The sequence below is a fragment of the Tenebrio molitor genome, chromosome 3 (assembly GCF_963966145.1).
Source record: "Tenebrio molitor chromosome 3, icTenMoli1.1, whole genome shotgun sequence".
Classification (NCBI taxonomy): Eukaryota; Metazoa; Arthropoda; class Insecta; order Coleoptera; family Tenebrionidae; genus Tenebrio; species Tenebrio molitor.
Window position 1 is genome coordinate 21733999 of NC_091048.1, and position 14849 is coordinate 21748847.

Sequence of the window (14849 nt, forward strand, 5' to 3'; positions counted from 1 at the left end):
TGGCAGAGATCATTCCCAGATTTTAGAAGCAATCGAAGCAAATTCTGGAACAAGTACACGCGAAGGCTAGCACTCTAGGTACAGGTTTCACTCACACCATGCAGTATGGGGCAACCTTCATCCTTACCACGTACAAAAAGTATAACCCCTGCAACCAGGTGATGACGTGCGCCGACGACAATTTTGTGCTGCAGAATTATGGGTTATTTTATTTACCAATGAAGCAGGATTCACTTTGGCCGCCAAGATCTCCAGATTTAAATCCTTGTGATTTTTTTATTGGGGCATTTAAAACAGCTGGTCTATAGCCAGCCGATAAATTCTGTAGAAGAACTAACTGAACGAGTCGTGGCACCTAGTGCCCAAATTCGGGAAGATCGGGAAGTTTTTTAAGCACCAAGGACATTTTCAGCATTTACTGTGAATAAAGCTTGTTTGACACGATGCTGACACTGATCGTTCATTGGTCCTGATCGAGGGTCTCTCTCATTTTCTAACAATTTTCTACAAAATTTAGCATCGTGTCAAACAAGCTTAAGGTGGGGGTAAAACTAAAAGTGCTTTGTACGGTCGGTGGACAAATAAAACTGGGACACTTAAAATTTAATCTATGTAAATCAAACCATTGAATTGTCAATATATCGTATGATCAAAAAGTCTTTGGATCAGGGTTGCCGTGGAATTAACAAGCTATCTATGAAATTATTTATTTCAATTATTTTTGACATTTACTTGACAACTTTCAAGTTAGCAGGTTATAATTCAAAATGTTTCAAAGAGAACATACATTTTTTTTTTGTTCGACACTCAGAATTTGAGAATTTTCTCCTGTGTGAACGGATTTTGATAAATGTCACAACTTGTCAAAACGAAACGTCAAGCTAATTTTAAAGATTTTAAGCGGTTTTGAGCCTTTAAGAGGCTCGTCGAACAAAAAAACGTTGTATTCAACTCGTTCGTGTGTAAATTGGGCCTTTCTTTGGCACTCGTGTGCCTTTAAAACGCTCGTTTCAATCGCGTTTTAAACTGGCCCACTCATGCCAAAGAAGGTCCAATTTACACGCAAACTCGTTAAATAAACTACTATATTATTAAGTCATACTACAGTAATGGAGACCGTGGTGAAAATGGTAATTGGGTTTATTCGTCTCGTTTATGTTTAAATGAGTTCCGTGACAGATTAGCGCTATTTTGAAGTACAGTTGCGGCCGTTGAAATCTCAGATAGGAAAGATTTAAACACTCTGTATAAATTCCGAAATTTGATTACCTAGCGTAAACAGGATTTTCATCAAGGATTATAAAGTCAGTGTCAGTATTTGACATACATATTAGGTCAGAATCGCGCGTAACTTTTGAAATGCCGCAATTATCTGATTTGCAAAAATGTGTTAGACTGAGGGACGGTGTGAGTATAAAAGCCATTGCGAGAGAAATTAATGTGGATAATGTTTGAGTGACATTTTGGGAAACGTCACTTTCAATACCAAAAGTTTGGCGTTGTCAAAGTGTCTGAGTTTTCAACGGCCGCAACTGTACAATAAAAACTACGGGCAGTAGAAGTAAATAATTCTATAGATGGTTTTTACATTTCATTGCTATCGCGATCCAAAGACTTTTTGATCATACGATATTTGTCAGTGTCTATATAATATGTCATACCAAAGTTAACCTATTTGTGATAAAGCCGTAATTAAACGATGCAAATTTGAAAAAGTTGACTTATGTGATTGTCATTTTTGTTCCAGTTTTATTTGTCCATCGACTGTACGTTTTTTCCACACAATTCAGTGTCAGTGTCAAATTTCTTGCGTGGTAGGTAATAGTTTTCGTTGTGGCTTTTTTATCATTTCACTTTCATTTGCTCTTCATTAGCGCCGACCACGAGCCGGAATGAGGTGAATTTTGAATTTTTAAACTCACAATTTCAGCTAGTGCAAATCATCTTCAAATGTCTTGGTGGTATACGGTCTAAAATATTTCCGCGTATTTTGATTACACTCTGTAGATCCGCATGAGGGCAGAAATGCCATATAAAGTTTAAGAATAAAAGTTGAGTACGCTATTGATATCGCGTTAGGACGAATAGTAAGGTCGTTTTCAAACACACCGGCAAAACCGAAGCCGGAGTCGGCTACAATGTAACCAAATGGAAACTTTCACACATACTCCGTCCGGCAGATTTGCCGGTCCGGCTTCCGGCGACGGCAAATGCAGCCGGGATTGAACTCGGCAAGCCGGTGGTCGGACCCACCACCGGCTTGTCCGATTCATTGTTTTCTTATGGAATTGAAAATAATTAAAGAATTTAGATTCATCACCTTCAAGTTTTCCAAAAAGTGTGTAAAAAGTGCCTTCTAAATACCTTATTTTCAAAATAGGATGTACCCGGTACTTACCGCCTATTGCTTGCTTTTCGAATTCTGTACTTTCGTCTAAGATACAACAATCCTAGGAGATGACGTCGATTGCAAAGAAAGAATTTAATACAAATTAACCACCCATACCCTCTCAATGCCCGGCTCCGGTTTTGCCGGTGTGTGTGAAAACGGCCAAAGATTAGAAAGTTATCGAGTGCAACCCAAAAAAGGTGCAAAAAGTTTTGTTATTGCAAGTGCTAGTACCACATGCAGATTAGTTGATTTCAGTGCTACCTTCGGCTATTCTTTGCTTGGAATTTTGCGTCTCAGTGTGTCATTAATATGGAAAATTATACCAATAGTGAAATGATCGATATGGTACTTTGTTACGGAAGTAGTAGTTAGTTTCAGGCCGGCAAGATTTTTGTGAGTTGGCGATTCAAAGTGCGTCGATCAACCTGATTTTTTGCTAATAGTTTTATTTGCCGATGAAGCGGGTTTTACATGTAACGGAGTTTTTAATAGCCACAACACCCATATTCAGCAGCTTAGATCAGGGACGACGCAGCAAGTTTTGCATCGAAGGGCACAAGCGTGTAAAAGAAATCACGGCCGACATTTTGAACAATTTTTCTAATTGTAAATACCGTGAGATTATTTAAATTTATAATTAAAAGAGGCTATGACTTTAAAATTATATTGGCAACATCGTTGACACCTTGATTTGAATTGTCAAAGTGACGATTCAAAATTCAATACAAAATATGAAATGGTGAGTTAACAGTTGTATCGAAGCCGGGTGTTTGATGCAACTGTTAACTCGCAGTTTCATATTTTGTATTGAATTTTGAAGTGTTACTTTGACAACCAAATCAAGATGTCAGTGGTGTTGCCAATCTAATTATAGCCTACTTTAATTATAAATTTAAATGATCTCACGGTACGTTACTGTTTAGTTATGGTTTTTGCTTTGACTTTTCCTTTCACTTGATTTTCACTCTTATTTTCTTATACGTTTTTGCGGCTGTGTATATACCTAAAGTGTGTTTCATTCATAGTAAGGTTTTGTCACTCTCTGTTTTTAAAGCGTTTTTGTGGCTATTCATGTTTCGATTGATTAGAGTTTTCAGAAGCGTCTCGTTTGGGATGGAATTAAGTGAAATGGAACTTTACATATTGTGATGCATTTCAATCTCACCGTGTATAAAAAGAAGTCGCACTGTTTTAAATCACAGGACAAGAATTCTTGTAGTATCATCAGAGTTCGAAAAGTGCAATGATGAGTTGTACCATGTTATTGGAAATAATCTTCCTGGAGTTCATCACTGCGTAATTTATTTAAAAAAAATTACACAGTAAAATTACCTTGTGTTTTGACATTAATATTACCTTAATAAAAGTTAGTTAGCATATTTTGAATAAAAATAAATCTATTACCTTCAAATAAATATATCTCAGGTTCTGAGAATTGGCAGATCGTTTATAAAACTATGCTTCATCCGTAAAAAACTTAATTCTAGAACATTGTCATCATTATGTAGAGTGTAAGGATTACCCACAGACCTGTAAACATTGAGGCAGATTATCTGAGAATGGCTCTTGAGCTGTAGTTACTCGATAAAGGCAAAGATGCAAATCCTTGTGTAAAACATTTCACGACACATTCCTGAAGATGCAACCTCTATTTGTTGTGACAATAGATGAATTGAAGTGTTCGGTTCATTTTCCGTTATATCCCTAACTCTTTGAACAGTTTCTGGAGTAATGTATTGATTGTCGTCGACTTACACCATTTTGTCCCACGTTTCTTGTTTCACATCGACCTACACTTACTTGCAATAATTTGTACTCAACCGCGTGTTCCGGAAATTCTCGCTGGTATCTTCGACATATCTCTGTAATCAGCACTTTCGTAATCATTCGAAAATAAAATTCCACCATAAAAGATTTCTTTTCTAAAGTTAAATCCATCATGCGGCGCTAAGCAAACCCGGAAAAAAGAACTGTTTTTTTTTTGCAAAAGAAATATGTGTACTTCGCAGCATTGTTTGTTCGCTGAATGAATGACATTTGTCATCTGTAATTTGACAATTGATAAAGTTACCCCATACTTTAACGGAAACAAAAGCAAGCATCAAGCACTTGACTACACATTTTTTGGACGCTCGATATTTCACGATATTCACGTTGTTTTGGCATAATGGGAGGCCATGGAAAGTTTGCATTTAATTTAGTTGTAAAGCTGTCTGTTGAATTAGGTTATGTTTTTTAGGTTTGAGGTTATAAATAGCGTCAATGTCTAGTGCATTGTTGTCAGTTTTACTAGCTTGCAATAGAAGAATACTCAAGACATCGCGGGAAATTCAGCAACATGTTATGTTCATTTTGATAGGTCCGCATGTCAGGCACTTTAGTGACGGAAATCAAACAGTGTGCCCAACGTTAAAAAAATAAATCATGGCCTCCCATTATGCCAAAACAATGTGAAGGGTGTTTAGTCATGGACCAAAGTACTCATGTCTTCTTAAATTTCATTTTGTTGTCTGCTATGGAGAATTTCAGGAACATTTTCCCACCGAAGTAATAGATCATTCTTACGACAACGTTCAGGTACCAAGTTTACTTTTTTCTGATCGCACAACAGGAGTAGAAAAATTTATCAAAGCATCTATCTCATAGCCCTGATATGGCACTTTGTACAGGGTTATTCTAAATGATTCTAGTCCAAGTTGGCGTAAAAACTGTATGTAAAATTTATGGTTGCCGCTCCTTATAAAAATTTTCAAAATAATGTGAATAAGTGAATACACATCGTTCACACATAGGAGTTAAACAACTCAGTATTGTTCGATTCAATCGTTAATTTAAAAAGAAATAAACAAAATTCTCATCACCGCACTTTTCACCTAAAAAATGATAATGACAGTGACAAAAATTGACAGTTCACAGTGAGGCGGCAAAAATTTCATAACATGGGCATGGCTTGCTTCGACTACTCTTTAGAACAACCCTGTACTTTTCTTTTGTTCTTCAAATTAAATAATTATCTGCTTTGCAATTTTTCACTTCTTATTTTAAGCAATTTGTAATTCGTTTTTGATTTTTTTTAATTTCTAAACTTTATACTCGTATTTTAAAGCTCCCGGACAGCTATCAACTTTTTAAATCCAAAATGGGGCGAATCCTTTGATTACTTTTTGCACATATTTTTAACCCTCTCTAATTCCTGCAATTTATTTGACTTTTTGTTGTGTTCTATATTTCCCGTGCGTACTGTCTCGTTTTTTCGCGCTTAATTTACGACCCAGTTCGCGGTAAATAACTGCACTCCATAATTTTCATTTGTGCGTTTTAAAAAACAATTCATTTTTGACCGTGCACGTCGCGCAAAAGACCACGACGTCATTAAAACCCATTTAAAATTGCCGTCCCGCTTGCGGTTTTAAATCGGAAGAGTCTGAAAAGGGTCGGCCATAAATTTTATTTGTCCATCACAACACAAATTAAAGAACGGCGTTAAGGTCGGTTGATTTTTACTGCAATGCAAACAATTAAAGACCAACCAGGGACCTGAGGCCACAAAAACTAAATCCTCATTTCCCATTCTGTATAAGACATTAACGATTCTCGGTCCTCATCTGGCGTTATTTCGTCTGGCAACACTGATGCCTTGGCGGCGTACAACGTCACGTAACCACTTTGCTCGTTTCAAATTTCACCTCCGACATCGTCGCAAGAGCAAACATATGCAGTCGTGATGTAGGGGATGTTGTGAATCACACGAGCTTAAAGTGAAGAACGTTTTATGTCCCATTGTTGCAACTGGTTCGCCATCTTTCTATTTAAAAGCGCTCGGAATGACAAATCCACGTAAACTACTGGACCATCTGACGGTGACGTCAGCCGTGAGTTAAATTCAAAGAACTGGAACGGACTAACAATACCGATTCAGTAAGAATTGTGCCAAATAATTGGAAAAATAAACGGGGAGATTTCAACAGAGATATTGGCGGAGGTGCCGGGATAGCAACAGAACTTTCAACTTTTATGTTTGTTAAAGTAGCTTCCAGATTATTTTACAGAGCGAGGTGTTTTTCATATTTGTGAATAACAGCTTAATAAATCTGACTTATTACATTATTACATTGAAAGACTTTTTTATTGCTCAAGCTTTTGAACAATCAGTAATTTTAGGTGGCTTAAGTTATTTGGAATTAAATTAAAACAGGGTCACAATATGACGTTTTAATTTACGGATTTGAACGAAATTCCATATTTTGAAAAATAACCTCTTGATGTCACTTTCACAGTTAGGCAGCTTTCGTATTATGTTATTACTTAAATAGTAGAGACGAATAATTGCGAAGGAACAGTATGTTAAGCACATTGTGAGGAAGGAGATGAAAGTTTTGTTGCAGCCATTCCGGCAGTGTTACCGCACTTTAGAACAGAAAGTTCAAAACTACGAAGTCTTCATCTGGGTATTTATGTTCAGATCGGTATCAGATTCGTAAATAAAATTCAATTTGTCTCTAATTCCCAAGTATCGTTCTGGCAGTATCTCCAGCGCAACACCATGAGCGAGCAAGAACCCAAACTTTATGAAAGCATTCAGTGCGTCTAGACTGCACCATATCTTGAACCTCTAAATTTGCGAAAACCACAGACCAGGGCGAAATCTGCGACACATCGCTTCCTGCTGGCGGAGCAAGGAGAATATCCAAAATGGTTGTAGTGTTTTTGCAAGTCGGTTCTGGATCGTAAAGTACGGCTAATTTAAATGACAATAAACCGATAATTTGTGTGTTCGGTTGTTTTTAGCAACGTGGAAATTCACAGTCGACCCTAGCTGTCGCGATGTTGATTTACGGACGATATATCTCCTGCAGCCCCCGCTAAATTGCAGTTTGCTGGATTGCTGTTTAATTTTACGAGTTCAGTCAGTCAGAGACGTTGCTTGGAATTTCGTTGAATTAATAGAAGTAAATCTAGGCCGCCGTTTGACCCGCAGTTCTGAAAAGCGAACGACTTTCAATAGATTACTTCTGTTCGGTGGGTTTATGGGCCGCATTACAGATAAAATATTTTGAGACTCGCCGCTTAGATAAAAGAAAATTTAGTTCGGTTAGTCGTGACGGAAAATTTCGGGATACTATATAAAGATTACTCGGCTTTTGTCCTCTCTAATTCATGTTCACAAAGCAAAAAACTTATATACAAAGAGATAAAGAGAAAGTTGGATGATTGGTTTTTAAAAGATATTATACTATTTCTCATGCCCAATACACATTCGCCACCAGTTGTTACTAAAATAAATAAAAGGATATAACTGTCAACCAGTTAAGTAGAAATTTTCTTATCTATACGATCATTTTAGCAAAGAGTAATCCTAAGCCGTCTATTTGTGGGCGAGATTTTTGTAAATTCTGTAAATTTAACATGGGTTTCACACACTTTGTTATTATCAATAACTTCTAAAAATTTTTACAGACACGGAATCCAAAGCGGATATTCGCAGCAGTGTTCGATAAATTTGGGAATGTTAAAGTCCATTCATTTTGTATTGAATTATGTTTGTAAATAGTGACATGCATCTAACCAACATAATGTGATTTAGCAATACTCAATTCAACGTTTACGGTGTTTACCTGCATGTCATTATTTACAAAACATAATTACAGAGCCAAAAAATAAAATTATTTGACCTTGAAAAGTTCAATACAAAATGAATGGACTTTAGTTTTTGTGATCACACTTATACAGGGTGTCTCAAAAATGGCGTCCAATCTCCTAAGGGTCTTAAAGAATAGAGGTCTGGTAAGGTAAATCTCAATACAAAAGTTTGATCGGAACAATAGATTTTGTAAAACGTGTTCTTAAATATACTGATTTCAAAGAGATGTATCTCCTTTATTAACAAATTTTACAGGTGAATTATAAATTTCTTTACTGTTTTAATTTTTCCAAGACCTCTTTGAGTAGTGGAACAACACGGAAGTCCCTCTTTTTAGAGTAATGACCAAAATACGCTAAAATAACAACAGCTGCAACACTAACCTCAAAGGAGAATTGGTTTAGTTGATTGTGCATACCATCCGATGTTGCCACATTTGCTTTCTTTAAACTCTGTATAATTTGGTAACTAGGCAAAGAAAAAAAAATTGACAACGAAATTTAACTCTACTCTTCAAATATCTTCACCACTTAAGAGATTGGGCGCCATTTTTGAGACACCTGTATCGAAATTAACTATTTATTAAAACAGGCAAAAGTGTAATTTATGTATTTGATTTTAGTAACTTAACTTACAACATAACATTGTATCAAATTAAAATTTTTGTCAAAGGAGAAGAATTGCTAATTATAAAGTTGACTCAAGTTGCAAAAAACCACTTGTCATTTGCAACAGCGTTTTTTCAATATTTTTAAACCAAACAAAGGCACAAAGGTACCAGAAACTCATAGTTTGGATTGAATATTTTCCATATAAGTACAGTTTTAAAGGAATTTCAAATGACTGATGCCATAAAAGTGCTGTTGCAAAGGCAAAGTGGTTTTTTGCAAATTGAGTCAATATTACTCCATTCTTTATCTTAGTGTTTGGGAAATTTTCAGCCGTCAAGTTGAATTTAGGGATTTTTTAAGTTCCACTGGAAAAGTGCGTTGGTAGTTGTTGAAAAATATTCAAATATTACAATAATGTACTTACAGAGACCCCGCAAACTCTTTCTATTTATTATTTTCCGGGTTAAATTATTCATCATTCATATGCACGATATGCACCGAGACGACCGAGACATAACCTCAAACGTGTCATCTTCCTATCGCATCGTTTTCTAAAATTTTAATAACTTGCTTGGGAATTTCAAAATGTTCTAGACCGGCCACACACTTTACGGTCAAGTTTGGTCCGGTTTATGGTTTAAGAATCTGGTTAATTTCTCACACACTTCTTTGCAATATTGCCCGGCACGGGACGGGAATAATGTTCGGTCGGACTGACCGACGACGGACGCCGATAATTTTCATATCGGGAACGGTTAAATTTAAGAATCGATGTGTACGGCTTATACAGGGCAAGTCACATAAGGTTTATTTCTGAATTTATTTTGTACGCAACCAAGAATACTAATTACGCTGACCACTTGATACCATTTATAATGTGATTTTATTTAGTAATCCACGTAGGTATGTAATTTGGCTAAAAATGTCAAAATGACAGTTGATGAATTTAATTTTTGATTTCATTAATCAGAACAGGAAAACGTCATTGTGACATTTTTAGCCAAATTACATACCTACATTGATTACTAAATTAAATCACATTATAAATGGTATCAAATAGTCAGCGTCATTAGTATTTTTGGTTGCGTACAAAATAAATTCGGAAATAACCCTTATGTGACTTGCCCTGTATATTTACATTTCGCGACATAAGATCGCGAGATTTGGACATGAATGCTTGACGAAGATTCTGAATCTGAATGACAGCGATGACAGTTAATATTTGATTTACACGACACACAAATTTGGTGGAAAAAGTAAAACTTACAAAGCTACCCATGGCTTGCTTGATCGCATCGACCACTCACCAAGATAAAGAATGGAGTATAGAAACAAATTGCATCATAGGATGTAATTTTACAAAATCAAAATCAAAATGTAATTAGAAATTACAGAGAAAAAGGTTGTCCAATAAGAAGTGGATTGTAGGTAGATTCATTAGCGAGGTTTTGGAAAATGTAAACAGAAAGTAATTAGTAGTTTATTTAACGAGTTCGTGTGTAAATTGGGCTTTTTGGCATGAGTGGACCACGAGTAACTGACTAACAGTAACATTAACATTACCATTAACACTATTGTGACAGATACTTAACGGAGCAACACGTTGTCGCCAAGGGGACATTTAAAAAAAATCTTCTTTATTTTATTTTTCACTTTCTTACATTGAAAGCTGCCCATTGTCCATCATTTTTATTAGCTCAGGCCAGACGTAAATAGAACACAAAACAAGCCGCGTCAACTTAGGTGGATAGATGACCTTTAACTCCATTGACACGTGAAGAAAGTCCTTGTTTTTTATCCTCTTATTAATACAAAAGTTTTTACCAGTAAATAAGATTTGTTACTAAGTTCGGGGCAATAACATGCCATATTTTTCCAAACGCATAAGTGTGTTTCAGTGAACAACTGAACTCTGGAAAGTCTAAATCTCAGTTCTTGACTGACAATCTTGCGAACACGTTTTCGCACTATTCCGCTTTCCTGAGCCAATTTTCTTAAAGAAGTCCTCTTACGCATGGGGGCGCTGTTTGACGATTTTGTGGTCACGAAGACTCACGGTGATGCGTTTTGTTCCCCTTCCTGGAACGATATTTAATATGACCTCACCCTTGATATCACTTAAACCCATCAAAAAGTGTTTGTTTCGATGTACCAAGACACAGTGCGTTGCAGCTATTAAGTTTCTAAGTTAAATAATTCAGATTTGACATGTTATGATGGCATTTGCGTCAAAAGACAATGCAAAATGCGATGAATGTGTAACATAATTTATTAGGGATATAAAATATTCAAGCATAAATAACGTAGCCTACAATATCTTGTTTCAAATTTTAAAAACTAATCCCAGTTATTTCCGGTTAACTACTAGTTATTTATGCAACAAGTGAGTAAAGTAATACTTTTTTTTACGAGAAGGAAAATTTGCCGCTCGAACAACGCGAGTGCGCAAATCCGCCGAGTAAAAAGGATACTTTACTAACGAGTTGCATACAAAATTTTTTTGGCGCCCGTAAGTTTAGATAACAATTTTTTCGACACTCAAAATTTGAAAATTTTCTCCTGTGTGGCCCACTCATGCCAAAAAAACTACTAATTATGAAAAATTTTATTATTGCGTTAAAAAATGACACGCTACGGCACTTTTTTTAACGCAAAATGCGTGCAAAAATGAACCGCCATGGCACTTTTTTTAACGCTTCTTGACCGATTCAAAAATCACATATTTTATGAACGCAAACGAATGAAAAAACTTTTTTTCACGGACGTTAAAAAAATTAATTTAAAATTGTATTCTGTATTAATGCTCGGTTTCTGGAACGGCCCGATAACTTAACGACCGGTTAAATCAAACGTTGCTATAGAAACGCTAGAAAGTCACCAATCACATTACATGATTTTTGCAATTATGGGAGAGTTAATTAACTGGCCCAATAAAATTGTTTCCAGAAACTGGGCCTAAATAATTTGAATTAGGTATTTTTTTGTATTAAGTATGTGGCTCCTTCTCTTTACGATATTTGATTTCACATTTTCAAAAGATTAAACTTTTCCCTATTATGTTACACAATTAGTTAAATTATTCTGTTATGATTATGTTTTTCGATTTATCGGAAAAACAACAATATTGTTATTGTTAGTAATTTGTTGCAAAATTGAAATCTTTCTCTGCTAGTTCAAAATGAGACTGATTTTCATTTTTATCATCTTGTTTTAAATTTAAAAACTATAATTTTGATGAATTTTTTGATATTTACTTTAAAATTCCAAAAGATTTTACAGTAGGTAAATACGTAATAATAAATACATATAGGGTGTTCATTTAAATTTATCCTCAAAGCAGGCGTTGAAGAGTCGATTGTGAACACACCACGCATAACGGATCACGCATCAGCTGTTTAAATCTAACCTCACTTTTTGCATTGTTTGTGCTTTTTCTCTGCAGACTTACGAGTGGTACATTTAAATTCACACCCGATATAATGTAAGAAGTTAATAATTTTAGTTTTTCTGGAAGAAAGTGTTGTGTTGAACTTTTTTCGACAATAAAAAGTAAATTAGTCATTAAAAAAAATCTGTTTTTTGTTCGACACTGTCAGAATTTGAGAATTTTCGCCTGTGTGAACGGATTTTGATAAATTGACAACTTGTCAAAACGAAACGTCAAGCTAATTTTAAACATTTTCAGCGATTTGAAGCCTTTAAGGGGCTCGTTGAACAAAAAAACCTTGTATTCAACTCGTTCTTGTGTAAATTGAGCTTTTTTAGCACTCGTGGACCTTTAAAACTCTCGTTTCACTCGAGTTTTAAACTGCAACTGCAAATGCAAAAAAATCCCAAATTACACACGAACTCGTTGAATAAACTACTATTTCCAGCGACAACAATCATTTCGAATATCTGAAGTGAATATTAAAATGTCAACGTTTTGTATCTTAAGTTTAACAAAGATAATAATTATTATGAAACTAAATAGAAAAGCACATACCAAAATTTTTAAAGTTTGCGTAAATAATGCAGAATTTTTACGAGCAGCACATTTCTCTGTTAAGAAATAAAATCTACTTTTTTCTACAATCGATGTAGAAAGTAGGTCTTTGCACTTGCATTTGACAACGCAAAGTTGACGTTTTCCGATGACTGTCACTTTGTCGCTCACGCGCGAAAAAATGTACAAAACGCTCGCTCTTCGAATTTTTTGTTAAAATCAGATATCCAGTGATTATTGTAACTAGTGACAACGAATAAACAGAAAGAAGTGTTGTGTCAGTTTGTGTCGGTGTTCTTTGTGTTTTTACAAAAAACATTGCTCAAAAGCCTGTAGAAGGAAGAGAAACTGTTGAGGAAGCGTTTTCGTGTACACCTCCCGAAATTGTAAGTGCAGCAAAAGAACCAGAATGCACACTTCCAGAGCATGGATTACTTTTCAAAAACCGTAATTATTGTACTTTTAATGTCAATATTGTGAATAATTAGTTTCTGATTTTAAGAAGGTATTATGTATAGTTTGTTTTTTAATCAAATAACCACGACCTGTTGATTTAGGTTTGCAAATATAAAATTTTACTAAATTTAGGAAATTTAATGATATCTGTTGGCTATACCAGCCAACGCCTGTCACTTTTAATGTCCTTGAAAGTACGCAAACTCGCATCTAAAATTTGAACGTGTTATTAAAAATGCCTCGCAAAGTAAGACATTTATTAAACTTTCAAGTTAGTTGTTATTAGTTATTGTTAACTTTATTAACATGCTGCGCTTCTAATATCTCTAATAACCTCAATTTCTATATGATGAGATTTTTCACCCTAGGTCAAAAGTGTACAATGTTGTCAGCTCTATTTTAGGTGTAAATTGCGGTGTTGTGGTTCTTTGATTAAAAAACAGACTGTATGTACTATCGGTGGACATAAAAAACTGGGACAAACATCAAATTTGTATAAAGTCAAAAAGCAAACATATATATCGTGTAAATTTGGCTTTTTACAAATAAGGTTATAAAAATTATGACATACTAATGAGATGACATGTGTCAGAAACATTAAGTTAAAGTTCAGTTCTTTAATGATAATTTTTATTTAGAGTGACAATTCAAAAGTCTGATACACAATGAACAAATTTTGGATGTCCCAGATTTTAATGTCCACCGATAGTACATTGATTTGGTCCAAATAAAATAATATGTAGTAGTCATAGTTGCGATTGTAGAAAAAATCTTGTGTGTGTTGCGAGCGTACATTGTCGATTTCCTGCGTCTCGCGGCAACAATCTCTCAATCGACAATGTATCACTTTGCGCTCTTAATACACAAACAGCTATTTTGTTCCAACTTTGAGTATTTTGTATTTTACACTTTAATCGTTTTCTTTTGAATTTAATAATAACTCCTTCGGTAGGTTCTACTCATCTTAGTTACTTTGAATTACTGTGGTGTGCCTCGTGACACTGACAATAAGTATTTATTTTTGTTCGTATTAGAAGATTACATTTAAACGATTTATGTTTTACAAGTTTTCTGAAAAGTGATGATTTGTGAATGCAGAGCAAATTTGTCAATGGAAGAGCCGATGTATATTTTTGTGAAAGCAGCAACAGATTTTATTAAACCTTCCGGCAATTTTTTTACAGATCCTGTTATCCAGTTATTGATCATTGTGAAACTTTTTACAGACGTCAAGCGCAATATTTGATATTTTCTTCAAAATGTCTGACGCTACTTTATTGAAAGCGTATAAATAACTGAATTCGAAAGTGATGGTTCGTTATTGTTCGTCAGCACCAAATCGATCTGTTGCTTTGACGTTTCACCCTCACAGAGCAAATGACGGACACGGAAATCTAAAGGAATCTAAATTTCCTGAAAGACAGGATAAAGGAAATGCGAAAATAAATTCCATTCTACGACGAAAATTTAATAACGTCAAAAAACGAGATTGTTTATTATTGAAAAAAATTATTCCAAGTGTGCGACTGTCTTATTTCTGTTTCATTTCCATATTGGAGTTCACACGATTCGTAATCTTTTTTTGTTGCTCTGGTAGTCGACAAACATATTTGTTCTTTCCTTCAAAATATTGCTCTAGATTCCATAAAGCTTTATGTCTCCGCCACCATTGCGAGCTGGAGGCTCAGACTTTGTAGCTTTCCTCTTGTTTATTTTTAAAGTCGAAGCTGCATAAAATAACAAACTTTGGAAACATCGAATCGG

General features: G+C 35.0%; 1 long non-coding RNA gene across 1 annotated transcript; it reads left to right on the forward strand.

The window, feature by feature from the left end:
• Positions 1-12754: 12754 nt before the first annotated feature.
• Positions 12755-13839, forward strand: LOC138127034 (uncharacterized). Its single transcript, XR_011158072.1, has 2 exons — positions 12755-13141; positions 13795-13839. It is a non-coding gene; the product is annotated as an uncharacterized lncRNA (long non-coding RNA).
• Positions 13840-14849: the final 1010 nt, after the last annotated feature.